General features: G+C 39.4%; 1 long non-coding RNA gene across 3 annotated transcripts; it reads right to left on the bottom strand.

Moving 5' to 3' along the window:
- Positions 1-196: 196 nt before the first annotated feature.
- LOC139186867 (uncharacterized) lies at positions 197-25,233 on the bottom strand. 3 transcript variants are annotated; one of them, XR_011570479.1, is made up of 6 exons: positions 19,473-20,542; positions 7,065-7,177; positions 6,381-6,527; positions 2,068-2,108; positions 1,552-1,857; positions 197-1,371 (listed from the first exon to the last, which is right to left on the bottom strand). It is a non-coding gene; the product is annotated as an uncharacterized lncRNA (long non-coding RNA). The 3 variants fall into 3 exon arrangements; XR_011570481.1 differs by lacking the exons at positions 6,381-6,527; positions 7,065-7,177; positions 19,473-20,542 and adding an exon at positions 25,051-25,233; XR_011570480.1 differs by lacking the exons at positions 6,381-6,527; positions 7,065-7,177 and having other exon boundaries at positions 19,473-20,532.
- Positions 25,234-27,852: the final 2,619 nt, after the last annotated feature.

The raw sequence follows: 27,852 nt of genomic DNA, 5'->3' as shown, positions 1-27,852 counted from the left end.
CCATTGAGTAAGCACTGACGAGGCATGTACTGGAAGATTTTATTGTGTTCCTGATGTGGGATACTAGCAACGAAAATTTCTCTTAACTTCAGTAGAAAGCATGACCACGGGCTGCAGAGTCAGAAGGAATTGCTGGGCATCAATCTCAGCGTTCACTCACTGTATTTGAAGTACCTCTGGTCCTCAGCAATACTCTTGTTTTCAATAAACAACTATTCTGAAAAATGGTGTGTAATCAAGCTAATGAATACATGGCAAAATTCAAGTGGGAACAGTTCAGACAGTATTTTGTCTAGTAGTTAAATAAATGAGCCAAGGTAAGTCATTCTACAAACCGTTTGCTTTTATTTCAAGTCAGCAGCAGATATGTAGGGAGCATTAGGGCAATGGCAAAAAAGAAACTTAGAAGACTTCTCTAAACATTGCCACTTCTCAAAATGGAAGTAAAAGAATGTGGAAAGAAATTAAAAATGGAGAAGATAGAAGGGTTATCTGGGTGCTTTCAATGAGAGGCAGCATCTGTTCCCACAATTTGGTTAGGTGTGGTTTGTTCTGATTCATTTGTAAGTGGTTAAATGAGGTTTTCCTAAAAGCAACAATGATGTCGCTGCTGTGTTATCAGTTTGCTGCTAAGTCACTTCAGTTGTGTCCAACTCTGTTTGCTGCTGCTGCTAAGTCGCTTCAGTCGTGTCCGACTCTGTGCGTCCCCAGAGACAGCAGCCCACCAGGCTCCCCCGTCCCTGGGATTCTCCAGGCAAGAACACTGGAGTGGGTTGCCATTTCCTTCTCCAATGCATGAAAGTGAAAAGTGAAAGTGAAGTCGCTCAGTTGTGTCTGACTCTCAGCGACCCCATGGACTGCAGCCTACCAGGCTCCTCCATCCATGGGATTTTCCAGGCAAGAGTACTGGAGTGGGGCGCCATTGCCTTCTCCACCGACTCTGTTTACATCATCTCAAAAACAAGAACACACTTGCACAAGACTAAAGCTTCCAGGTCGCACTTAGATTCCTAACCCTCTGCCAAGTGTGCCTCAAATTGCCTATAAGGTCACCAGCAATGAGGCATGCAAGGTGGATGGCTCTGTGAAAATCCACCATCACTAATGAAATCAAATAAGTTCTAGTGTCCAGTGCAATGTCAATAAGTCAATCACATCCTATCTGTAAGGAAAAGACAGAATTTATTGTGTGAACAGTGGTTCATTAATACAACTCCTTTTTTTTTTTTTTTTCAGAATATTAGCTTGTTTGCCTATAAGTGGACACATTCGCTGCACAAAGACGAATATTCTCAAGTTGAGTGGAAAGTAAACACTGTCGTAGAGTTTTCTCTCTTCAATGATCTTTGCTGCATGAGTGGAATATGGAGGCTGATGGAGAAACAAGGAGAATGATTATGCAATAAGTAGCAAATATTTCCCAGTAATTGATTTACATAAGATTAAGCACAATTAACCTGTTCCTCTGACTCACTGAAAGGTTTCTCAGTCCAAGAGGCAAGGTCTGCACCTGGTATTTGAGGGAAGTCAAAGACCTTTCTAATTACCTACCTGCGAGAATATCCATTAGCATGGATCATGTGTGTTAGTCATTCAGTCAGGCCCAACTCTTTGTGTTCCCATGGAGTGTAACCCATCAGGCTCCTCTGTCCGTGGAAGTCTCCAGGCAAGAAGACTGGAATGAATTGCCACTCCCTTCTCCAAGAGATCTTCCCAACCCAGGGATCAAACCCGGGTCCTCCCCCCACTCCGCCCATTGTAGGCAGATTCTTTACCACCTGAGCCACCAGGGAAGTCCAGCACAGATCATGTGAGTGGATTAATCCATCAGCAGTGGCCATCTAAGAGAAAATTTCCCTAGAAAATAAATCGACCTTGTTGAGACTGAGAAGGTGGATGGTGAATACTCTAAAAAGGGAAAGAGTATTAACATTAAAGGACAGTTTCCTTAGTTGAATTCAGGACATTGTGTCAAACTAACAAATATGAATTTGTAGCAAGTATGAGTTCTCTGCTGGAAAAACGTAAAAGATACAAAAAGGGCTAAGATCTTTGAAGGCAGCTTACCTCCTCATAGAAGCTTCAGGCTTAAATTCCACAGGCTTATTCTGAAACAAAAAGAATTAAAACTTTTAAAATATTACTTCATACTTCTGAATATGTTTTGCCAGGGAAGACTTCAGGTTACTATCAAACAGAATCAATTCTATTCTTGCTATTTGGTATCACATATAAAGCCACACATTGTCATCTCTGGAGATGGGACACAAACTTTTCAATCCAACCATGTGATCTCACTCATTAAGAATCCATTTCTGGGCATCTCCAATGGAGCCAATCGTGAAAGAGATGTTAAATGACAACAACAAGAACAAAAACAATAACAAAGTCAAACTATATTTGACCCAGTTGAAGATATTTGCTTAAGGTTTGACCATTTTTCAACTAGGAGGAAAATTACAAAAACAATAAAACGTTTGTTTAAACATGTTCAACTTTTTGGTAATTTATCAGTAACAAAGGAATTTAGTTATTTTCAGCATTTGGTATACTGCTGCTGCTACTGCTAAGTCGCTGCAGTCGTGTCCAACTCTGTGCGACCCCAGAGACGGCAGCCCACCAGGCTCCCCCGTCCCTGGGATTCTCCAGGCAAGAACACTGGAGTGGGTTGCCATTTCCTTCTCCAATGCATGAAAGTGAAAAGTGAAAGTGAAGTCGCTCAGTCGTGTCTGACTCTTAGCGACCCCATGGACTGCAGCCTACCAGGCCCCTCCGTCCATGGATTTTCCAGGCAAGGGTACTGGAGTGGGGTGCCATTGCCTTCTCCGCATTTGGTATATAGATACCACAAAGAATATATAGGGGCTTTTAAAAACAATGACTCATTATAATGAAAATTCTCTTTATAGACTTTCCCATACAGACAACAGACTATATTTTTAGAGATCTCATTTAAAAGCATGATTTCTAAAAAATAAAAAAATAAAAAATAAATAAAAGCATGATTTTTCTAAACCATTGACTATAGGACAAGATGTTTTTGGACTAGAAGGAATTTACAGAAAACAGAGACAAATGGCTTTTCTAATATGATTCTGAATTAAAACCATCCCACTTACTTCTTTATAGTTTTTTCCCAACTGCTGCTATTCAGAAAAACTTTCTAAATTTTAGACTACTGATTTTTCTTAGTAATACAAAACTTAATCTTATGCTTAGATTAGAGAAGAACTTTCAGCAGAATATTAGTAGTTTAAAAGCACTTAAACTTTTATTTGAGGCAATGCCAGTGAAACTGTTTGCACTGTGCGCTTCACCAATATCTGGAGAGTCATCCTCAATGTGGAATTAACAGGTCACGTCTTGGTAATGCATTCCACTGTCATCGGGATATAAACAGGAAATCATTTTTTTCAGCTTACCAAATCAAATCCATATATTTTGTTATAGCAAATTTTCCTGTGGTTATAAATGCTAGAGAGTCTATAAATACCATTTCTGTGTAAATGAATTAATCTTTATTTTGTGAATCTATTTTTAAGTCATCTATCTGAAATCACATTATGCATTTCAGAAATGCGTTACTGTTTCTTTTAGAGCATGGAAGTCAATGTTTCAAAGCCTGAAAAAAAACCATACAAAAAATACAAAGGTTTTTGCTTGATTCTTCTCTATTCATTCAGAAAGAATCTAAATGAGATTCTAAAATGTTCAAGGATTTTTTTAAGGAAGAAATATCTTGTTGTCAGTAAGTACACATCATTTAAAATTCCATCTTTTAAAATATGTTGAGTTGCACAATAGCACAGAATGTTTGGCAAGCAGTGTTGAAGCTCACAGGGCCTGATGTTCCCTCATCTGAGATATCTGGTAAGCAAAATCTCTTTGATATGCCTTCATCCAAGATTTGGTGTAATGTTTGTAAACTACAAAAGAATTGGCCACACAGAATTAGCTACCAGGCTTCCTCTATCCTAAGATGTACTTTTCCCCAGTTTAACTTTTCTAAAATCAAATGGTTCTATGTTAGGGTAATTATATTTAAAATAGTGTCATGTTCTTTTCCAGTGACCTGGGAGGATTTTTGTTTGTTCTTTTGTTCTGCCTTTTTCTTTTTTCTTTTTTTAATGAATCCCCTCTGCTTTCAGAGAGATTTGCTGTGGACTGGTACTCCTGGAGCCCTCAGGTCCATCACCTCCTGCCAGCTTTCCATGTGTGCTTTGCCATGGAAAAGGAAGGAAATGATTTTAAATCAGGGGTGAATCTTATTAATATGATGGATGTTGTCTGGACAAGTGTCTGTACTTTGCAAGTATATTGAGCATGCTCCTTTTAACATCCTTTTTTTTTCTTTCTGAAACCCCACAGAGAATGTGTTAATCATATTAACGTATTGGTTTTAGAACCATGACCTAAGTTTACATGTGACTTTTAAAGAAATATTTGTATAGCCAAGATTTAGATAATAACTGTCACCAGAAAGCTAGCTTTAAGGGGAAATCACTCTTGATAAAAATCTTAGTAAACCGCTTCTGCACAACAAAGGAAACTATTAGCAAGGTGAAAAGACAGCCTTCAGAATGGGAGAAAATAATAGCAAATGAAGCAACTGACAAAGAACTAATCTCAAAAATACACAAGCAACTCCTGCAGCTCAATTCCAGAAAAATAAATGACACAGTAAAAAATGGGCCAAAGAACTAAACAGACATTTCTCCAAAGAAGACATACAGATGGCTAACAAACACATGAAAAGATGCTCAACATCACTCATTATCAGAGAAATGCAAATCAAAACCACTATGAGGCACCATTTCACACCAGTCAGAATGGCTGCGATCCAAAGTCTACAAACAATAAATGCTGGAGAGGGTGTGGAGAAGAGGGAACCCTCTTACACTGTTGGTGGGAATGCAAACTAGTACAGCCACTATGGAGAACAGTGTGGAGATTCCTTAAAAAACTGGAAATAGAACTGCCTTATGATCCAGCAATCCCACTGCTGGGCATACACACTGAGGAAACCAGAAGGGAAAGAGACACGTGTACCCCAATGTTCATTGCAGCACTGTTTATAATAGCCAGGACATGGAAGCAGCCTAGATGTCCATCAGCAGATGAATGGATAAGAAAGCACTAGTACATATACACAATGGAGTATTACTCAGCCATTAAAAAGAATACATTTGAATCCGTTCTAATGAGGTGGATGAAACTGAAACCTATTATACAGAGTGAAGTAAGCCAGAAAGAAAAACACCAATACAGTATACTAACACATATATATGGAATTTAGAAAGATGGTAATTATAACCCTGTAAGCGAGACAGCAAAAGAGACACAGATGTATAGAACAGTCTTTTGGACTCTGTGGGAGAGGGAGAGGGTGGGATGATTTGGAAGAATGGCATTGAAACATGTATAATATCATATATGAAATGAATCGCCAGTCCAGGTTCTATGCAGGATACAGGATGCTCGGGGCTGGTGCACTGGGATGACCCAGAGGGATGGTATGGGGAGGGAGGTGGGAGGGGGGTTCAGGATGGGGAACACGTGTACGCCCGTGGTGGATTCATGTTGCTGTATGGCAAAACCAATACAATATTGTAAAGTAATTAACCTCCAACTAAAATAAATAAATTTATATTAAAAAATAAAGATGTCACATTAAAAAAGAAATCTTAGTAAACCAAAATCAAAGAGATTAATTTTCTGCACTGCAATTCTTTTTTTTTTTTTCCATATTTTTCATTTTTCAGTAGTAGCTAATAGGCTTCTGAAATGAACATCTAAAGTCTTTGTAAATCAAATATCTCTCTCAAGTATAAGAAAGACTGATACAGCTGGAAGTATTCTCCTGAATTAGGAATGTGTGTGTGTGTGTGTCTGTTGTGATATATTTTGTATATGCCATATATGTAACTGTGATGAAAGCTACATCATTCTTGTGGTTTTGTTAACCACAAACGTTCAAATTCAGACTTGACCAAGTGAAGAGAAGCCAAGAGCAATTACTAGTGTTGGGAAAAGACAGAACTTGGCATTGCAAAATCTGGGATGAAGTCCCTGCTCAGTCCCTTGGGCTAGTCCCTTAAAACCTCTAAACCTCAGTTTTCGACATCTGACATTAAGAATGCATAATATGCCACTTCTTAGGATGGCTGAGCATTCAAATGCCATAATGGAAATATATATATTTTACAAATAATAAAATGCTCTACAAATGTCATTTTAAAACATTTGAAAAATAAAATCTGAGACAACTTCCTAGCTGAGCAGGGCCTCTGGGAATTATTTAAATAATCAGAAAAGAAGATCATTAGAAGCTGAACTTGGCACAATTGAGCATGAGATAGTCACAATTCATGCTGACTTACCAGGCCAGTGTATTAATCCCAGGATCCTCATGCCCTTGGCTGTGCAAGGAAGCCTCAGTCTGTGGACCTGGGAGCCATGGGGAAAATTTTCACGTTCCTGAATGACCAGGATGAGTTGGTTTCTTCATTCATACTCTGTACTAGGCTCTGGAGATACAGAGAGGGCTAAGAGCCAAGGCATATGTTCTTCTAGAACTTAAAGTCCAATAAGAGAGACACAACTCAATCAACTAATTACCTAAATACATTAAAATAGTGAATAGCCTTTAAGAGTTCAGGTGGCTCTGAAGCATATGAAATGCAGACTTATTTTGGTCTTGTCAGAAAGCTTTCCTTGGGAAGTAACATTTGGACTAATACATGACAGCAACAATGAGATGAAGTTGGGGGCAGAATGGAGAGGATCGTAGCAGAGAGAAATGTTTTAGCAAAGACTTTGAGACAGAAACAGCTGAAAGGAGGCTGTGTTGAAGGAGCCTGGAACTGGAGACAGTCAAAGAAATAAGCAGGAACCAGCCTGGAGAAGGTAATGGCACCCCACTCCAGTACTCTTGCCTGGAAAATCCCATGGACGGAGGAGCCTTGTAGGCTGCAGTCCATGGAGTCTCAAAGAGTCTGACACGACTGAGCGACTTCACTTTGACTTTTCACTTTCATGCATTGGAGAAGGAAATGGCAACCCACTTCAGTGTTCTTGCCTGGAGAATCCCAGGGACGGCGGAGCCTGGTGGGCTGCCCTCTATGGGGTCGCACAGAGTCGGACACGACTGAAGTGACTTAGCAGCAGCAGTCTGTATCTGAGAGCAGAGACATGACAATATTACTTTCTTGAGATAACACTGTGGAGTGAATTGGTGAGCTGAGAGGCAAAAGTGAAAAACAGTAAGTTTGATTAACATGGCAAGTTTGATTCAATGGAGAGGATTTGCTAGTTTCAAAAGAGGTCTGGGTACCATCCCATATCTGTGGATGTAGATTAAGAGAAAGGGTTGAGGAATAAGCTTTGGGCGGCTCTAACTTTTAAAGTCTCAATAGAAGAGGAGAAGTCTAAAAACAAGAGATAGAAAGATAAGAGGGGCATTAAGAGTCAGAAGGGGGAAAGTTGCTGCTGAGTGGTCTAGTAAGGTGAAGACTGAAAAAATGCTCATTGGTTTAGTGACATGGAGGGCATTAAGTCAGAGAGAACTATATTGGAGGCAAGATGGGAACAAATGTCTGCCAAAGAGTGAGAGGAAATAAAGAAATGGAACTAAGTTGTTTAAGACATTTGGTTATGAAAACTACAAGTAAAAGAGTGTGGTAGCTGAGGAGGGAGATAGAGAAATATAGGGGGACTTTTTGTCCATCCCCCAAATCAGCTGGTCACTCACTCTATTGGTCTAGAATTTCTTTCTCCCTTAAATTTTGGATGGTGTTGGTCCTTAGAGAGTATTTGAAGAGGAGGGTGGATAGTCTGATAAATATAGTCTCCAAAATAAATAAATAAATGGATCATTCATTTCCTCACTACCCACTATCAACAAGTCCCACACCAGCATTTATGATTTCTAAAAGAAACTTTCAATGATATGTTACTGGAAGAAGGAAGAAAGAAAGATGTAATATTTCTCAATATAAGTGTGGGCTTTCCTCTCATTCAGACTTCTTTTCCCAGACAATTATTTAAAGCCATGTCCTGTTCCTTCCTAACACCTCTTGTGAGTCCATTTAATCCATCTCTGTCTTCACTGGCTTGGAAACATCTCCTCTATGTTGGGCCCTAGACAGGTATGGCCCCAGGGCTCAGGGGAGATGTCACTATCTTCTCTACCCTGGTCATCACTCCTCACCCCTCATCCTCTCACAGCAGAGAGACTTCTACTGAGCACCCAGCCACTGGTGTTATGCTGGGCTGTGCTGAGGTTGCTCAAGATGAGATTCCAGTGCCTCTTGCCACCGGCAGTTCTCCTCTGCCATTCACTGATAGTAAACCACACACCGCAGGTTGGCAATCGGCACTTGTCTTGCAAGCCTGCTGAGTCTGGCCCCCAAACACAGGTTCAACATCTTCTAGATCCTGCTGCCTCTTTTTGGAAGCTTTCTTCTAGCTAAACCTAGATGTCAATGGGCAGTGTAGTATATTGTACAACCAAAATGTATTTTTGTCAAAAAGTAAATTTATTTTCCATTACTGATCTAATTTAGTAAACATTTAACTGAAATAATTAAAATCGCTGTGTATGTGTCTGACTGTTGGTGACCCCATGGACTGTAGCCCTCCAGGCTCCTCTGAACATTGAATGCTTCAGACAAGAATACTGGAATGGATAGCCATTTCTTTCCCCAGTGGATCTTCCTGACCCAGGGATCAAATCTTGGTCTCCTGCATTGTAGGCATATTCTTCACCATCTAAGTCACCAGGGAAACCCAGTTAGAATCCCTAAGGATCACCAATAATTGATAAAACTAAAAAAAAATTTTTTTTGAGAATGTTCTGGAAGCTATTTCTCTTTTGCTGTGTACTCAGGGGACTCTTGAGTACAAATAAAAGGATTATGTCTGTAGGACATATGTTGCCATCTGTTTGAAATGAATCAATGACCAATAACTCATATATGGTATCAATGTATTTTCCAATTTAAAAACAACAAGTTAGAAAGCTGTACACTTTAAAATACAAAGCAGGACAGAAGATGTGAACAGATGTTTCACTGATGAGGCTATATGGATGTATCAGTTCAGTTCAGTCGCTCAGTTGTGTCCGACTCTTCGCTACCCCATGTATACAGGCACATTAAAGGATATTGAACATCATTAGCTACCAGATAAATGCAGGTTAAAATGATCATGAAATAGCACTACACCTATCAGAACCGCTAAAATAAAATTAGTAACAACCAAATGCTAGTGAGGATGTGCGGGGAGTAGATCACACATACATTGCTGGCAGGGAGTGAAAAGGTATAGCTTCCCTGGAAAACAGCTGGCAGTTTCTTATGTAACTAAACAAACAATACTATTCAACCCAGAAAATACATTCTTGGGCATTTATCCTAGAGAAATTAAAACATATGCCCACACCAAATGCTGTACATAAATTGTCATTGCAGCTTTATTTGTAAGAGCCAAAAAGTTAAAACAGATGTCTTTCAACACAAACTGTTCCCTACCATGGGACACCACTAAACAATAAAAATAAGTTAACTATTGATATCTGCAAGGGGCTTCCCTGGTGGCTCAAACAGGAAAGAGTGCCTGCTATGCAGGAGACCCAGGTTCGATCCTGGGTTGGGAAGATCCCTTGGAGAAAGGAATGGCAACCCACTCCAGTATTCTTGCCTGGAGAATTCCATGGACAGAGGAGTCTGGCCAGCTACAGTCCAGGGGGTTGCAAAGAGTTAGACACGACTGAGTAACTAACACTTTTACTTTCACTGATATTTGCAACAACTTAGAGGGACCTTCAGAGAATCATGTTGAGTGAAAAACATCAATCCTAAAGGTTACATCATATATGATTCCATTTACATAATATTTTTTAAATGACAAGATTTTGGAAATGCAGAATGGATTAGTGGTTGCCAGGGGTGAGGTATAGGGTGAAAGGTATGCAGGGGAGAAGAGGGGATATGGTTATTAAAGGGCAGTGGGAAAGGTACTTGTCCAGTATCATGACTGGTGACAGATACAGGAAAACCTACATGTGATAAAATCGTATACAACTAAACACACATGCACCCACACAAGTGAGTACAAGTAAAACTGGGGACATCTCAATAAAATCAGTGGATTTTATCCTGATCCTGGTTGTGATGATACACTAGAGTGTGCAAAATGTTATCACAAAGAGAAACTGGGAAATGTGTAAACAGGATCTCTCTATATTACCTCTTACAACTGCATGTGAATCTATACCTATTAATATCTCAATTAATTTTAAATACAAAAGTCTTTATTGTTTAGTCGCTAAGTTGTGTCTGACTCTTTAGGACCCTGTGGACTGCAGTCTGCCAGGCTCTTCTGTCCATGAGATTTCTCAGGCAAGAATACTGGAGTGGGTTACCATTTCATTCTCCAGGGAATCTTCCTGATCCAGGGATTGAACTCTCATCTCTTGTGTCTTCTGCATTGGCAGACAGATTCTTTACTTCTGAGACAGCAGGGAAGTCCAAAAAAGTCTTTACCACAGTTTTTTACCAACATGAGTTTATTTTCTTTGTGAGGTACTCCTCTAAGCAAAATGGTGATGAGCAGTGAATATTAGTGAGCACACACTTTGCCACATGAAGGTTAAGACAGCTGTGTCAATAGGATGGCTGGAAAATGATAGTTCAAGTAGGTTTTATTCCGATAGCCAATGAGTACTTTATATTCTTTTCAAATAACATCAGGAGCCAATTTACTGTACAAAAACCACTACTATTAATTTTTCCCAAAGCTTTTTTTTTTTCATAATCCATTTCTATGAAAATGTAAGTAGGAACCTCCATCTGGGTGGGAGTTTGCAAAAGCTCTGTAATTAGCCTAAAAAATTTTGACCTTGCTTCTTAGCCATGCAGTGACTATACGAGGAACTCCTATCCATTTATAACTCAGAATCTTGCAATTTTGGAGTAGGTTTGGTTTTGAACCCTCTTCTCTGCTCTTTTTCTCACAAGCTCATCTGAATCCTGAGGGGGTAACTCTTTACCATAGCTTCTCAACAGCTTATCACTGCAGCAATCAGATCACATTTTAAAAAATGCATTTTTAACTTCCTCTATGGGGTCGCACAGAGTTGGACACGACTGAAGCGACTTAGCAGCAACAGCAGCAGCAACACAGATATGGTGTTCCCCAGGTGGCAGTAGTAGCAAAGAATCCGCCTGCCAGTGCAGGAGACACAAGAGACACGGGTTCCTCCCTGGGTTGGGAGGGTCCCCTAAAGTAGGGAATGGTAACCCACCACGGTATTCTTGCCTGGAAAATTACTCAGACAGAGAGGAGCCTGGTGGACTACAGACCGTGGGGTTGCAAAGAGTCGGACACAACCCATCAACTGAGCACAACACAGACATGCTTTCCCAGCATAGCTTAACATTTTCCTTTCTATTTTAGAAAGGTTTATTATAAGAAATAACCATCTGAAGACTGTTTCTGCATCTCCTCAAACTATGAATTGAGTGCACTGTCTACCATATTATTAAATGTCTCCTATGTAATAATTTCTGTGACAAATTTTTCTCAGAGTATTGGAGAAAATGAAATGTCCCTTTGAATACAAAAGTATAATTATATTAGATCACAAGAAATATAGAATCTAACATGATTTATTTCTGTCCTACCTAGAAACTCAGATCTAAGCTTTGTTTTCATTTATTACTTTTACCTAACTAGAGATATTTTTCTCTTCCTCATACCTGTTTACTTTCAATATAATTTGTCTTAAAGGTTGTACTTACTAAAATTTTATCAAAGATCTTAGCCAACTGAAGTTCATTTAATTCTTGCAATTAATAACATCACTATAATACTACTTAAGCATTATGTATTTTAATTCTTTTTCCAAAAAGATAAACAATGTACTCTATGGAAATAAAACCAGCAAAAGGACACATGCAGGATTACTTAATATATTTGTGTTTCTATTCATTTTAAAACTTAAGACTCAGGGATATTTAGTTCCCTATTTTAACAAACTCATAAGTTGTCTTCATTTAAGAAAAACAGGTTTCCTGTATCTAAAGTCAAATCACTAAGTATAACTCATATGGTAGGCATTAAAAAGAAAAAAAGCATACTCTGCCAGAAATTCCTTCAAATTGTTTTTGGTCCTAAATAGAAGGAATGACTTTTATGTAAATGTATTTTCTGCTTGGGTGTAAGCAAAGGCCTAGGTAACCATCTTTTCTCTTACCCTCTGCCGGAAGCCCAGGATACACTATCACCATGTACCTAATTTTCCTGATTTATGCACTCTTTCTTAGTTACATACTACAGACTAGCTCTCTGGATGCCTCTGACCCACATGGGTTAAATAATAACTACCTTGCATAGTGTTGCATAGGCCTGTCTTACTCTGCCTTCAACCCCATTATGGGCCTACAGCTCTTTCGGGGTTACACTCAGAGCCTCTTAAATGAATGCTCATTCCTCTGCCCGGTCCAAGCTGGTCCAAGCTGGCGGTCTCTTTGTTCCAATTTATTTCCATCTCTACCCCTCTCTTCTCTATCAAAAGTGACTTCCACTGGAATTTCAGAGAAAGCTGGAGAGAGACCACCAAGCCATGTGGCCTCCCAGCCTGGCCCTTCCAGGGGCCATATCCCCCTGGGGCTCTCAGCTGTAGCTTTCCTTGGTTTCTCTGTCAGTTCCCAATGTCAGCAGTTCCAGATGTGTGATCACAGGCACTTCTCTGGTTTACTACAAATTTTCTTGATGATTGCTCTTGCAGGTGATCAGTGAAGACCATCCTATTAGCAGTGTTCTCACTTTTGTACATGTCTACCATGACCCTGTGTCTTAACTGAGACTGACTGATTTCTGCAGATACAATCAATGCCCGATAAAGGAGAAGCCAAGCATTGTTATTCTGCTCATTGCAAAAAGTCCAGGCCTGGACCCCAGCTCCAATACTCTGGCCACTGATGCGAAAAGCCGACTCATTAGAAAAGATCCTGATGCTGGGAAAGATTGAGGGCAGGAGGAGAAGAGGGCAGCAGAGGATGAGAAGGTTGGATGGCACCACCGACTCCGTGACATGCCATTGTTGTTGTTCAGTCACCAAGTCGTGTCCAACTCTTTGTGACCCCATGGGCTAGAACCAGCATGCCAGGCTTCCCTGTCCTTCACCATCTCCAGGAATTTGCTCAGACTCATGTCCATTGAGTTGGTGATGCCGCCCAACCATCTAATGAGTTTGAGCAAACTCCAGGTGATGGTGAAGGACAGGGAAGCCTGTTGTGTAGCAGCCCATGGGGTCACAAAGAGTCAGACACGGCTTAGTGACTGAACAAGACGCCTTCACTACTGTACTTTAAACTTCTCTTCATCTTGTTCCTGGACTCTTAGATTCCTTCTTGATTTTTGGATCCTGACTTTTTTTTTTTTTTTTTTTTGACCCATAGCACTCTTTCTTAGGTACATACTACAGACTAGCTCTCTGGATGCCTCTGACCCACATGGGTTAAATAATAACTACCTTGCATAGTGCTGCATAGGCCTGTCTTACTCTGCCTTCAACCCCATTATGGGGCCTACAGCTCTTTCAGGGGTTACACTCAGAGCCTCTTAAATGAATGCTCATTCCTCTGCCTCTAGAGAGGTGCCCCTAGTTAGGGAGAGAGGAGAATACTCAGAGCTGCTTCACAGACTTTCTCCTGCTCTTTTTGGAACTAGAGACTAAGCCTACTCTTATTGCAGATAAGCCCTCGAATATTTGTGAATGTCCACCCAGGGGCTGCTGTGTGGAGTCCATCACTTTTCTATATCCAATTCAGTATGAAGACAACTTGAACAAACACCTAAATTCCATTTCATTTTTTTTTACTCACCCAAGACACTAATCCAAATCAGATCATAAGAACATCCTTGGCTATTTCATAGTTCCCCAAGCTGGATCAATTTACTGAATTCTAATGTTCAAAGTGGTCACTGCTTATACTGATAATTCTAATTTATACTATAATTTTAACTATTAACTAGCTAGTTTTAACTATCACCTAATTTTAACTATAGCACTTAGATGGTTCCAATCATAGTGCTCTCCTTTCAATTCGTCAAATAGACCAAATGCATGGTAACAGTGCTTATCTGGCCTTACATAATCTAGCTTCTGCCAACTTCTCCATCCTCATCTTTTACCACTTCCTTTCTCGCTTCAGTCATGCTGAACTTGTTTCGGTTCCTCGAATGCTCTTACTGGGACTCGCACTTATTTGTGCTTTTGTCTGACACTCTTTAGCCCCCAGCTTTTGTTCCTCCTTATAACACTACGTCCTCAGCCCAAGTTTGGATCGTACGGTCTGTCTGTGTACATGCGTGGTGGGGAGCTATACATGATATAATGGGAATTAAAATTACATGTGTTTCGCTTTTCCAAAGTGTTTCCTGGTTATGTCTGTTTACTTGATGGTCTCTACCATTAGACTACAAGCTTTGTGAGGTCAGAGGCCGTGTCAACATAGTAAATGGCCAATTCATATTGGTTCAATGAATGAGCCATCGAACTGTAAGTTTCCAATAAATCTCTTCCAATGCAGTGCACTTAGATTGTTGTATTAGTTATATTCACACTCTTGAGAACAGGGGAAGCCTACGCTGCTGATGTTGCCTCGGCCCGTATGCCTATATCTCACAGTCTCACAGCCGAGCTTTACCTGTTTTGACAGTGAGAAGTAAGATGTGGCTGCCTTGGTAGATTAATTTCCTAAAATGAGGGGGGGAAAAAAAGCTCAGACAGCAAATACAACATCATGTTCACAGACTAAGCATTCAGGCTTCAAAGAAAGGTAATTGAAAAGCCATCTCATCCTTTATTCTTGAAAATATTGACTATGACTGTGTGTAGTCCGAAGTACAGAAACTTCAAATTCGGCAGAGAATGTTATCTGGAAGGTAAAGTCTGAGCAAATACTGGATCATTACCTCAGTACTCCCTATCAGTCACTTCTGCTGCGATTCTACCATAAGCTTCAAATCGAGTGAATTTTCAAAAACAGCCTAATTTTCCTTCTTCAGACAACTTTAAAAGCAGGATCATTGAGAGTCAGTGGAAGTGGTACTAATAAATAGATCTGAATTGTTTTTCCCCTGACCACGGCCATCCCCATTTTTGTTAAATCACCAACCATGTTATGCTCTGCTTTTTTTGCTCTCATTGAAACCTGTTTATGTGTCTTACCAAAATAGAAACACTGTAGTCAGTTCCTTTGAGAAGGAAGTAAACACTGGCTCTTCCCTCATAAGACAAGGTTCAGTTCAACAGTAAGTCCTGACCAGAATACAAGGAGTGCTGACTCATTTTTAAGTCAGATTTCTATATAAGAATAAGTTTCAACTATTCCAGAAGGTTCAATACCTGAAGAGTAAAATACTAATTTTTCCCCATTTTTTTTCTTGAATTTATTGCACCTAATTAATAAGATTCATTTAATCAAACATTTGAAGATACTATTTTATTCTTAAACCTTTTAAGAATGAAAGAAATAATAACCATTTCAGCCTCTAATATCTAAAATCCAGATTATCTTTCTAATGGTTTTATCATTAATCAAGACAACTCCCCAAGCAAATACTTTAATCCTATTCAATGTCTTCAACTATTTGAAGACTGACTTGAGACCTGAGATCAAACCAGGTCTGAAAACTCTCCAGGCTTCTGAGATCCTGGGACATGCCTAGATCAAGACTCAGTACAGTGCAATTAGGTGTGGGGTGGGAATGGTTTGGTAGAGAGGTCAGTCCTGTGGGAACAAGATACAGAAAAGAGAAGTGTTGCTGGTAAGGAGGAAGAAAATATGGCAGATTCTAGTCTTGAGTTGAGCCACAGATTTTTTTAAGTTGAGATAAGATTGGCTTATGCCATTATGTAAGTTTCACGTATAACATTATATTTCTACTTCTGTAAGCAGTGTGCTCACCATGCAAAAAACTAGCTTATATCCAACACCCAGCAGTTGACCCCCTTTACTCCTTTTGCCCTCTTCCCTGTCCCTTCTTCTCTAGTAATCGTTACTCTGTTCTCATTATCTACATGTTTATCTGGTTTGGTTTATTCATTTATTTTGTTGTTTGTTTGTTATATTCCACATATAAGTTAAATCATATGATATTTGTCTTTCTCTTACTTGTTTCATTTATCATGAAACTTTGAACTTCATCCATGTTGTTGAAAATGGCAAGATTTCTCTCTTTTTATGGCCAGTGTTATTCCATTGTATACATATTCCACTATTCTCTATCCTGGGCTTTCCTGGTGGCTCAGTGGTGAAGAATCTACCTGTCAATGCAGGAGATGAGGGTTCCATCCTTGGGTGGGGAAGATCCCCTGAAGAAGGAAATGGAAACTCTCTCCAGTTATTCTTGCCTGGGGAATCCCATGGACAGAAGAGCCTGGCAGGCTACAGTCCCTGGGGTCGCAAAAGAGTTGGACATGACTCAGTGACTACACAACAATTCTTTGTTCTATCATCCATTGGTGGGCACTTAGGTTTTTTCCATATCTGAGTTATAATAAAGAATGCTGGGATGAACATAGGGGTGTATGTATTTTTTCAAATGACCATTTTTACATCCTTTGGATAAATATCCAGAAGTGGAATAGTCAGACCATATGGTAGTACTGTTCTTAATTTTTTGAGGAGTCTCTATATTGTTTCCACAGAAGCCGAAGGCTCTCTTGAGATACTGACCCAGAGAGAGATGTCTGGGATAGCTAACTCATCAGCCTTCCTGAGTTGTTACTGCCATTTGGCCAAGGAAGGCAAGCTCTAGTCATGGGTTGTTCTGCTTACTGTTTTGAGTGAAATGATCTCCATTCTTACCTGTTGCACATGTCTATCACATGTTCTGTCTCATTATGTAGTTATATTTTTAAGTTTCTTGAGGCAGCATCTGTGTATTGTAATATTCTATACCATCATACATCCATGCCTGGCACAGTGAAGTGAAACCACTCAGTTGTGTCCGACTCTTTGCGACCCCATGGACTATAACCTACCAGGCCTCTTCGACCATGGGATTCTCCAGGCAAGAATACTGGAGTGGGTTGCCATTTCCTTCTCCAGGGGATCTTCCCGACCCAGGGATCGAACCCAGGTCTCCTGCATTGCAGGCAGACACTTTACCATCTGAACCACCAGGGAAGCCTGTCACAGAGCAATATACAAAAGAGATTTGTTAAATCAATGAATAAATTAATTTTTATAATGCTTGAGGTTCAGTGTAACAAAACACTGAGAAAATCATATCTTCAACATAGTTCAGTCTGCACTATTTATATGATGAAAAATACATAATTTGTTACCTATTAATACTTCTAAATGCATAAATTTAAAGAAAACACTAATTCACCAGCACAAGATGCAAGGCAATGTCTTCTTATTTGGAATATGCTGGTATTTAAATGGATCAATAAGCTCTGAGAGCTGGTGATGGACAGGAAGCCTGGCATGCTGTAGTCCATAGGTTGCAAAGAGTTGGATATGACTGAGCGACTGATCTGAAATGGAACAATACTCAGCATTTTGAGTTGCTTAGTTTGAGACTAGTTCTGTTTCCTCATTTTTGCTAATCATCATGTTTGTCACCGGCAGTCATACTCTCTATTTATTCCACAATATTAGTTCATCTGTAAGCAGATGTGGTGTTTCCCCTCTTTGACATCTTCTATTCCAACTTCCTCCACAACACATCTGTGCCAAGCAGAGATGCCTGGGTGTGCACATTATTATAAGACACAGATGCTTATCTCAAGAAGCTTACAAAGATAGCTACATAAGTAGGTAATACATAAATTGTTTCTCACCTTCAACTCTTTCAACAAAGCATAAGTAATAAAAAATAATATTCATTGACCTTTGTTATCCCAGAACATGACAATAAATGTTGTATTATTTAATCTTATAGCAACATTTTATAGCTGGGAAAAAAACAGAAGTTCAGGAACTTGTATAAATTGTCTGTAGTCATATAGAGGTCAATGCTACTGTCACTAATGCCTAAATGGAGCTCAAAATAAGAAGTAATGTAGGAGAAATAATGTGATATTGGCAGTTGATGGCACGGTGGTAATTATTGATAGGGTGGGAATGCATGAAACAACTATCTCAGGGGGAGAACATGAAAGTGAATAAGCAATTCCAAATTAATCCTGGGTGAATAAACAGAAAGAATGAGAGAAATTGAGAAGGAGCCATAGAACAGGTAAGAAGAGAACTAAGAAAAGGTAACACTGTAGAAATCAAGAAAAAATGATCAATAGTGTAACTGCTACAAAGAAGTCAAGGAAGGTAAGGCCTGGAAACAGGTTCTGGACTTGTCAGTAATAAAGTTATTAGCAATCCTAACCAGCATATTTTCTCAGGGGTTGTGGTGATAGAAGTCAATTTGCAAAGAGAGATCAGGAAGTCAAAGAGAGAAAATAGAGCCAAATCTTATACACATTTTGGTGTCAAAAGGAAGAAGATAAAGCAGAACAGTTGGCCCTCCATATTTGGGAGTTCCTCATGTGTGGCACCCCACTCCAGTATTCTTGCCTGGAAAATCCCACGGACGGAGGAGCCTGGTGGGCTGCAGTCCATGGGGTCGCTAAGAGTCGGACACGACTGAGTGACTTCCCTTTCACTTTTCACTTCATGCATTGGAGATGGAAATGGCAACCCACTGCAGTGTTCTTGCCTGGAGAATCCCAGGGACGGTGGAGCCTGGTGGGCTGCCGTCTGTGGGGTCGCACAGGGTCGGACACGACTGAAGCGACTTAGCAGCAGCATGTGTGGATTCTATCAAGCTTGGATAGAAAATGCTGGGAAAGAATTCCAGAAAGTTACAGAAAGCAAAACTGAATTTGCTGCACACAGCAACTATTTACACAGCATTTACATTGCATTAGGTATTATAAGTATTCAAGAGATGATTTAAAGCACACAGGAGTATGTGTGTTAGGTTATATGTTAGTTAAGGGACTTGAGCATCTGTGGATTTGTGCATCTTCGGAGGATCTTGGAACCAATCCCCCACAGATACCAAGGGATGACTCTAGTTGGAGGCAGAAACAAGGGGCGATTCTGTAAAGTCCTTAATGGCTCTAAAAGAGCCAACAATAACCGACTGAACAAAGTCATAAAAGGGAGAGAAAGGATTCCCTTAGGGAGACAGAAAGAGCAGAGGGAGTGGTGGGTGAAGTTATTCATGCTGGAAGGATAGGAAAGGGAAATAAATGGGCTTTATTGTATCTGTGACTTAAGAGATAAAGTCATATACCTTGAATGAGAAGATGAGTAGGATAAAGAGTTTCAGAAGGTTTGAAAATAATTGGGACCATCCCAATGAAGAAAAAGAAATGAAACTTTTAAAAAAAGAAAGAAAAGAAAGAATATCTGGAAGCACTAAAGCGCTCAGAGGGAGGGTGGACTCACCATAAATTCCTTAATTTTCCCAACAGGACCCAGGTCAGCAAGCTTCCTGCCCACCATGGCTCTTAAAATCAACCCCTCTTTCTAGTAAAATGACATTGAAGATGGGAAACGAGACTAGCCAGATTTGAGGTGGGGAGAGGTTGTACTCTCTAAAATAAACTACACTCAAGAGAGAGCAAGGGTTTCAAAACCAAACTGTGAGACAAAATAAGAGCTTCTTTGTATCTTTACCCTCTCCACCCTCCAGTTACTTTTCCTTCTCCGGGAGAATACTTCACTTTCCTTTCCTTTCCTTCCCCCTCACATATTTTCTCAAACTCGACCCACGTTGTGCCATCTACTGAATTCAGAACTGGAAAATGCACATGTGTTATTTTTAGTCCAAGCATCACATGGTTGGAGAATATTTCATTTTTATTTCACATTGTCTCAGGTCAATGTACCAGGTTCTTAAGGCTGTCACAAGTCTCAGAGATCACTCCTGAGAACTGCAAAACAAAGAATCCTGTGACACAAATGCTGACAACGTGGAAAGACCTTGTGATTTGCTGAGTCACTGATCAGAACTTGCAATTTTGAATACTTTCTTTTGGAATTAAAATTCGGTATCCTAACACGCCCATCTCTCTCTATATACGGATTAAAAATCATTTAAAATTGACTTGCATTTGTAAATGAAATGGTAAATAATGTTTTTGAGTACCTCTCCCCCACCATACACATTCAACTTTTAAAATGTTCAGTTTCTCATTAATCCAATCTTTTCTTTTACTGAAAATTTGGTGTAGTTTAGAAGTGACCTAGTTGTAAACTTTTGTTTTGCACATCTTTCAAGAAGCAAGAAGAGTAGACACAATTTCAAAACTTATGTTTACTTGAATGGACAAATTGTGTTGAAGTTTGGATTGAATATATGCCAATGGAAACATTTCTGTGGTGAGATGAATCAGTGCCACATTGTCTAACTATGGATTTGCTGACCATTCTATATTCCTTAAAAACAACCTCTACTAGAATGCATGTTAACCTAGATCCAGGTCCTGTCTCTATTTGAAAGTACAGTTGACCCTTGAACAAGAATTTGAATTGTAAGTGTTCACTTATATGTGGATATTTTTCAACAGTAAATGCTACAGTAATACCACAGTAAATACTGCATAATTCATGGTTGGTAGTATCTGCAGATATCCAACCATTGCTATGCAGGAACCACTTATATAAAGGACCAAGTTATACTTGGGTTTTCAACTGTGCAGAGTGGAAAACCTGGGGGCTCTTGGTGCTTCCAACCACAAGTTGTACAAGGGCCAAATGTAATAAAATTGCATTCCTATTTAAATGTTTTATTGGTTTAAGTAGTATAATAATTCTAATCAGCCTTGATCATAATTACTTAGTGTATTAATATAACCTTATGTTTATCTTACTTCTACCATTTAAAGTATATATTGTTCTTATTCCTATGAAATTCCTGAAAACAAAAATATTTATTTCACCAGTGTCAGTCTAAAATGCTTCTTTAATATCAGATCAGAGGTAGTATTTCAAAAGGAGCAGTTCTCAAAAGCCTTGACAGTTCCTGCCACATAGCTGAGTTAAAATGAAGACTTACCATCAGGCAGCATTTTTAAAGCCTAGTATGAGATATTTTTTCTACTTAAAAGTAAGAAACAACATCTGCTTAAACAAAAAAAAAACTTTCCTATTTACATTTTGCATTAATTTTGACTGGGTATGTGTTATTTGTTGATATACATAATTGATTAAGATTATTACTCTAGGTTGATCTTATTTAAAATAATCTTTCTCTTCCATCTATTTCAGAGTAATTGGCTGGCACTGACCTCTCCAAATTTGTAATTTCTGAAATCTGCATTAATTCTGTTTATCTCTGATAAAATAGTCCAATGTTTAGAATTCTCTCAGTGCTACAGACTTATTTGTGCTGCGAATGTATATAGCTATCAGGGCACTACGCTGGGTGTGATAATCCTGAAAGGCACCCAGTCAGGGTCAAGAACCTGCATGAAGCAAGATGACTTTACAAGAAGAGGACACAGTACGCAGAGTGAGGGGAGCAGCAGCCACAAGTTGGTGAGATCAGTGTACAGGACTGTTTTATAGGGGAGGTGGTGGCGAGCTGGGTCCTAAAAGAAAAGGTCTTGAAGATCCTTCCCATGTGTGACAGGCCAGCCAGGGCAGGCAGAGGCCTGGGGATACAGTCCCCTGAGAGCTGTGGTGATGTCTTAGACGACCTGTATGGCTAGACTTTCAAGGACACAGGAAAAGGGGAGGGGCTCATTCTTCCCGACTTCACAGTGATCAGAAGATTGGACTTCAGTCCTAAATTCAAAGTACTTCAACACTGAAAAATATTTGTGATCCTTTGTTCCTTTGCTCTTGAATGTAAGACGTTGTATAAATGTTCTCTAAACAGGTCTTTCACTTTGGGAAAGGAAAGGTTCAAAGAGCAAAATTTTAAGCTACGGAGCCCTTCTCAGAAGGAATGTTCTATATATATACTAGAGGAAGCCAAGTCTCAGTGAGCTTGCGGGTTGAGAGAGGAGATGGGCGTCAGGACTCTGCATGCTTCCTTGTATGGCTCCAGACTGGAGTGACTGTTGCTGGTTGTCCCAGAAATGTTTTCTAGTCATGAAGGAAAGTCATGTGAGAGACTGTCTCCTTCCTGATTGTTTTACTTTTAACTCAACAGAACAGCTAGAAAGCAGATTTCCCAGACACTTCAGAAGGAGATAAACAGCCTGAAGAAAATCTGACATCTGCAAATTAGCATAGACTAGCTCTTAAATATTTCACATGAGTAATATATTAAAAAAGCAGCCAAGCAGGACATGGCAGATGGAAGACTGGGTGGAAAGCTGAAGCCTGGGCTGGAGATAAGTACCTAATAAAAACCATTCTTTCCAAAGAATGCCAAGAACTCAGATTTGAAGATTGGCCTTGTCAACACTTAAAGTCTCTGATTCCTCTCAAGAAAAGATGTGATAAATAATTAAGAGTGAATTATAATGAGCATATCCTTGAAAGCATTTGTTCCACACAGAGAAGTCATGCAGGGTAATTCTTCAGTCACTTCAAACTCATCACTGGCTTCTCTGGTAACAGCTGACTAGTACTGGTAACGTCTTTTGACATCAAGAGCCAAGAAAAACCTCTCGAGATCATTTGCGTGTCTTTAAGTTGATGATTGATGTCACTCTTAGTATTTTCAACTCTTTGAGAAACTGTTCAACCTAAAAAACATGATCGCCTTGATACTTGCTTTCTCTCATTACATTTCTTCAATTGCTAATTCAACGTTGGTAAATGGATTTCTTGCTAGGCTAATAAATGAGCTGCTGAGAAAAAAATTATAATGAGCATGTTCGTGGTTATCTATAATGAAAAGCACTTACAAGCAGTTCTTTTACGCCTCTTAAATGTTCAGGTGTGGTACTAATTTACGTTATAAAGAAAATGACTGACTTAGCAAATGCGCAAATTGGTCTAGCCAGTTACCACAAACCTCAAGTAGTAGAGGCCAAAGCAATGGCCTGTCCTGATGCATGCTTTCTCACATGCATCATTTGAAGCTAGATTGCAGCTTTTGAAGCTAGATTTAAAAGCAAAAACCCATTACCTTACATATGAAGCTCCATCAGTTACTAATTAAAGATTATGCATTCTTACACATTAAATACACATACGCAAGGCCTCATTTTAAGACAAAAATAAAACTTTATAAATAGACTGCAAAGCATGACCAACCTCCCTAGCCAATTGGCTGGGTTGCTCCCTGTTGTGAGAACATCCCAGGAGAGGAGTCTGTCATCTATTAGGAGGCGTCCAAGGATCTGAGTGCTTGGAAGGCAGAGTTCTTCTCTGGCTCTGGGAATCCTAGCGCTGGCTGGGGGCCAAATCAGGAATTACTGTGAAGCCCTTAGGTTACTTGAGGCAGTAACCTCAAAAGATACAGTAATCTCAAAAAAGATACACAAAAAAAATCTCTCTCAGGTGTTTCATATTAAAAGTTTTGGGTGGAGTTCTACAGACAGCAGATTCAAAACATAGGTGAGGCTCTAACAAAGCTTGGTGATAAGGCAGATCAGTATACCTTGCTGATGATTTAAAAACCTAATCTAGACCATTGCTTCAAAATTAAGAATTAAAACACTAATACAAACCTAAACTTTTAAAATTATTGTTGAACTCTGCTTCCTAAGAAAGATCTTTCAGAGGGACTTCCCTGGCAGTCCAGTGGCTAAGACTCTGTGCTCCCAAAGCAGGGGGCCCAGGTTCAATTCCTGGTCAGGGAACTAGATCCCACATACTACGACTAAAGTTCACACATGCCACGACGAGGGGGGAAGATCCCGCATGCCTCAACCAAGACCCAGAGCAGCAAAATAAAAAACCTCAAAACAAAGATCGGTCAGAATCCTTTGAATCTCTTAGTTTTTAAGGGCAGTATTTAATTTGTCTAACGTAAGTGTAATCACCATTTTATGGTTGGCAAACATAAAATCAGAGAGGTAAGGAATTTTCCTTACATCACACAGTGGATAAATGAGTTTGTAATAGAATTCAAGCATCTTCCACCAGTAGCTAGAAATGACAACAATCATATAGCCAATTTTTTATTATCAGGGTTTTTCATTCTGCACGTGACTTTTTGTGTTTGTTTGATTCTATAACCTATAATGTAGGTACTACTGACATTTTCATTCCACATGTGAAAAACCAAAGCTCAGAGAAGCTCCCTGACTGCTCCAGCATCACACATTGGCCAGCAAATATGCAGGCAGGAGGGACATTTACAGGCCCTGCTCTTAACCACTATACAAAAGTGGTTTTATTTCTCTACCCACTTCTACCTCTTTCTCAACCTACTTCCCTACAAAAATTTGTGGGTTATTTGTCTATCAGATATCATAAAGGAACTCATCATAGAGTGAGTCCTCCCTCTAGACCCAAAGGCAAAACAAAACCACTAGGGTGACTTTTCATCTAACAATCTGTGACCCGGGATCTGCCAAGAAGAGGCACCCCCTTACAATTCCTGCACAGCCTCTGTGGTTGAGGGCCTTGACCCCGAGACTCCCTAATTCCACCCGCATTCACATTAGTTGTAAGCAAGCATTCTTTCCATGTACAACATTGTTTGTTTTGTAGAAATGCAAAAAGCACATTTCGACTACTCATCTGTTGCTTAAATCTCCTCTATGATACTCTGGCCAAGCAGTCTGGAAATTTGAAACCTCCCATGTTAGCACATTCCATCTTGGACAGCTTTAACTGAGAAATGTCTTTTCTCATATTGAAAAAAAAAAAAATCTGCCTGTGACTTCTTTTTGTTTTTTGCAATTATAAGTATTAAGTCTGTTTATTTGTTTTTATTTTGAGAATTTAATGAACTATATAGACCCTATCCCTGGAAAAAAAAAAAAAAGACTACAGCCATACACAAAAAGGCTGACAAGCAGCCCTCTGAAGGCATATAATGGTCTGTGAACCTCAAGGTTAGAAACCCTCTTCAATAACAGCCCTTCAAATGCTGTAAGTGAGAGAGCACTCTTACCCTCCGTGCTGTGAACCATGTCCAAGAAAGGGCTTGTGTTCTTCTCTTGCCACTGAATTACGTCGGCTTAGATTGTGGTCATTCATTTAGCCCATGGAGACCTTCCTGAATCCTGGTGCTGTGATCTAATCTATTCACTATGCCTTCTTCAAGTCAGCTCTAGTCTTGATCACCACAGCCCTGGCAAAGATCTTAGACAGGAAATAGCTGGAGATAAAACCCCAGTGACAGGATAATCACTCTGTGAGGTGCGAAGTGCCCCCTACATTTTTCTGCAAAGATCATATACTGGGACTTGAGTCTGTGAATACACAGGGAAGTGTGCACGTTTCAACAAACAGAATATAATCATATGCCATTAACTTTATCCCTCAAGAAACCTGCTTTTGTTTCATTTCTTCAGTGTTGGGTTAGTTCAGGACTTAGACTAACCAACTCAGAGGATATGAAAACACATGAGAACCACATGATTGAGGGTCTAGGTACCAATTGCAAAACTTCCTTTTACATCTTAGAATGTGGCCTCAGGAAACCCAAGTATTTTCCCAGGTCTAAACTCCCTCCAACTACAGTTTTCCTAAATAAAACAGAGTAGCTGCCTAGGGGCTATCTCTTTGGTGTGAAGAATTCTCACACCAGCAAGTTTATAAATGCCAAAAAGCAAGTTTACAAATGCCATGTTGTGTATTAGGGTTTTTTTTTTTTTTAATGGTTTAATTTACTTGTTTTTAAATGAGTTTTTTCATTTATGCTTCAAGGTATGCTTCAAGGATACCTCGTAGTGTTCTAGCATTTTGAGTACAAGTTGACATTGACCCTGTCCAAGTACTTTGTAGATTTTAGAAATTAAATAATATCACTTCTAATGTTTGTCATTTCAAAGCTAAGAGCTTTAATATAGCCAGCATTGTGGAAGAAGATTGGAAAAGAATTGAGTCAGAGGATCCCACTCTGTCTTTAACTACACAAGTGATAACAAGCAATTCTTCTGTCCTTTCTGGGCCTCTTATTTCTCATACATAAAAGTCACTTCTCCAGTTCTCAAAAATCATTTTATTCTAATTTTGTTAAATTAGATGGATGCGCTAAAGCATCAGAACCAAGACAACAGCAGTATCTGGATTCCTTTCTGTGTCTTAATTAAGGCTAGAAGTATGATTTTAACATACAAGCGCTGTCACAAAATATCCTTTCACTCTAGTGGTGATGCATGGTGGGTCACAGGACACAATGCCTCTATTCCAAAGGTTCCTGAACTTTGGAAACACTTCGGGAATTAAAAAAAAAAAATTCATGAGGCCTAGATCTCACCCCAAAATGTTCCAAAAGGCGTGAGATTACCTCGACCAGTAGAATTATAAAAACCTAGAAAACTTAGAAAACATAAAAACTTCAGTTTAGAACCACTGCTCCATTCCAGCTTTCAATTCTGAATGTATGTAAGAATCAACTGATAATTTTTCAAAGCGTGCCAGTGCCTAGATCCACCCCCAGATTCTGATTCAACTGGCCCGTGGGCCAAGGGCATTGATGTGTTTTAAAACTCTGCAGGTTCCTGTGATGTGCAAACAGGGGTGGGAACTACTCCTCTAATCTCTACTTCACATGATCCTTCTAGTTGATCATCCTGACATCAGTCGCACACCGGCCACTCATCAAATGAAAAATCTTTGGACCTAATTACAAGGTACAGGTCCACCTCCACTATATCAACCTGGTGTCATAACTTCCTGCTTTTTCTCTAGGACCATAACTTCTTATCTTGTCAATTAACCAGTGCTCCCGGTGTTCTGTGACCTGAATTTCCCAGCTATGGGCTCTCAAGTGCTTCTTTCAGATTGTAGTCCCACTTCTATTAACTTCTGTTTGCCTTGTGCATCAATTCTCCCTAGTACTTTGAATGCCCTTGCCTATACTTCCAAATGCCCTCGCCTATTCTTCCAAATGCCCTCTGTATCTTGGATTATTCTGATCAAATTTCCCCTATGATCCCAACTAACTACTATTAAATGGGAGTCAAAAGGATATATTCAACGGAGAAAAAAAATCTGCCTAATTTTGCCAATGGCTGAGCAAATCCTAGGCACACATATCAAGGAAATTGGAAACACACACACACAATTTCTAAAACCATAACACTTTTTTTCCATTCTACACTGGCTTCAGTTCTGGCCAAGTACTTAAGAAACACAAGAACCAACCTTGGAAAACTACAAAGATGAGAACTGTACATTTTTAAGAGAATTAAGGAGTTACCAATAGAAGGTGAAAGCCAAGATTAGAACCTCAGTCTAGAAAAATGAAAGCTGATGGAGAATCATTTTTTAAGAGTGACTAAAACAATATTATTTTCTCAAATATGGAGCATAGAAGCTGAAAGAACAATGTTCTAGTAAAAAATGAAATACTGCATAGTAATTATAAAATAAACTTATAAGGAGTTTATACAGGGTAAAAATAAAAAGGTTCTCTGAAGTCTTAGATAAATGTGGTAAATGAGAATATTCAGAAAAAAAGCACTTAGTAGTATTTGGGGAGTAATTTACAAGTTTTTAAAGTGCTTTCATATACATGTTCTTACTTGAGGCTTGTAAAAAATCAGAAATTAGAGCTTCTCTGAGTATATTTTGAACAGTTTGAGGCAGTGTTATCAAGGGATCCAGCATCTGCTTTGATGAAAGTTTCTTTGAGATGCTGAGAGTGGGCTGGCCAGATCTTTGCTCTAGTGGTATTTATACCCTTTATGACCAAAGGTGGATTTGCCATAAATCTAGTGAAGTTTTAAGCTTAACTGCTTCTCTT

The sequence above is a fragment of the Bos indicus genome, chromosome 2, assembly GCF_029378745.1.
Source record: "Bos indicus isolate NIAB-ARS_2022 breed Sahiwal x Tharparkar chromosome 2, NIAB-ARS_B.indTharparkar_mat_pri_1.0, whole genome shotgun sequence".
Taxonomy (NCBI): Eukaryota; Metazoa; Chordata; class Mammalia; order Artiodactyla; family Bovidae; genus Bos; species Bos indicus.
Note: the sequence above shows the minus strand (reverse complement) of the source record. Positions and strands in the feature narration are given on the sequence as shown.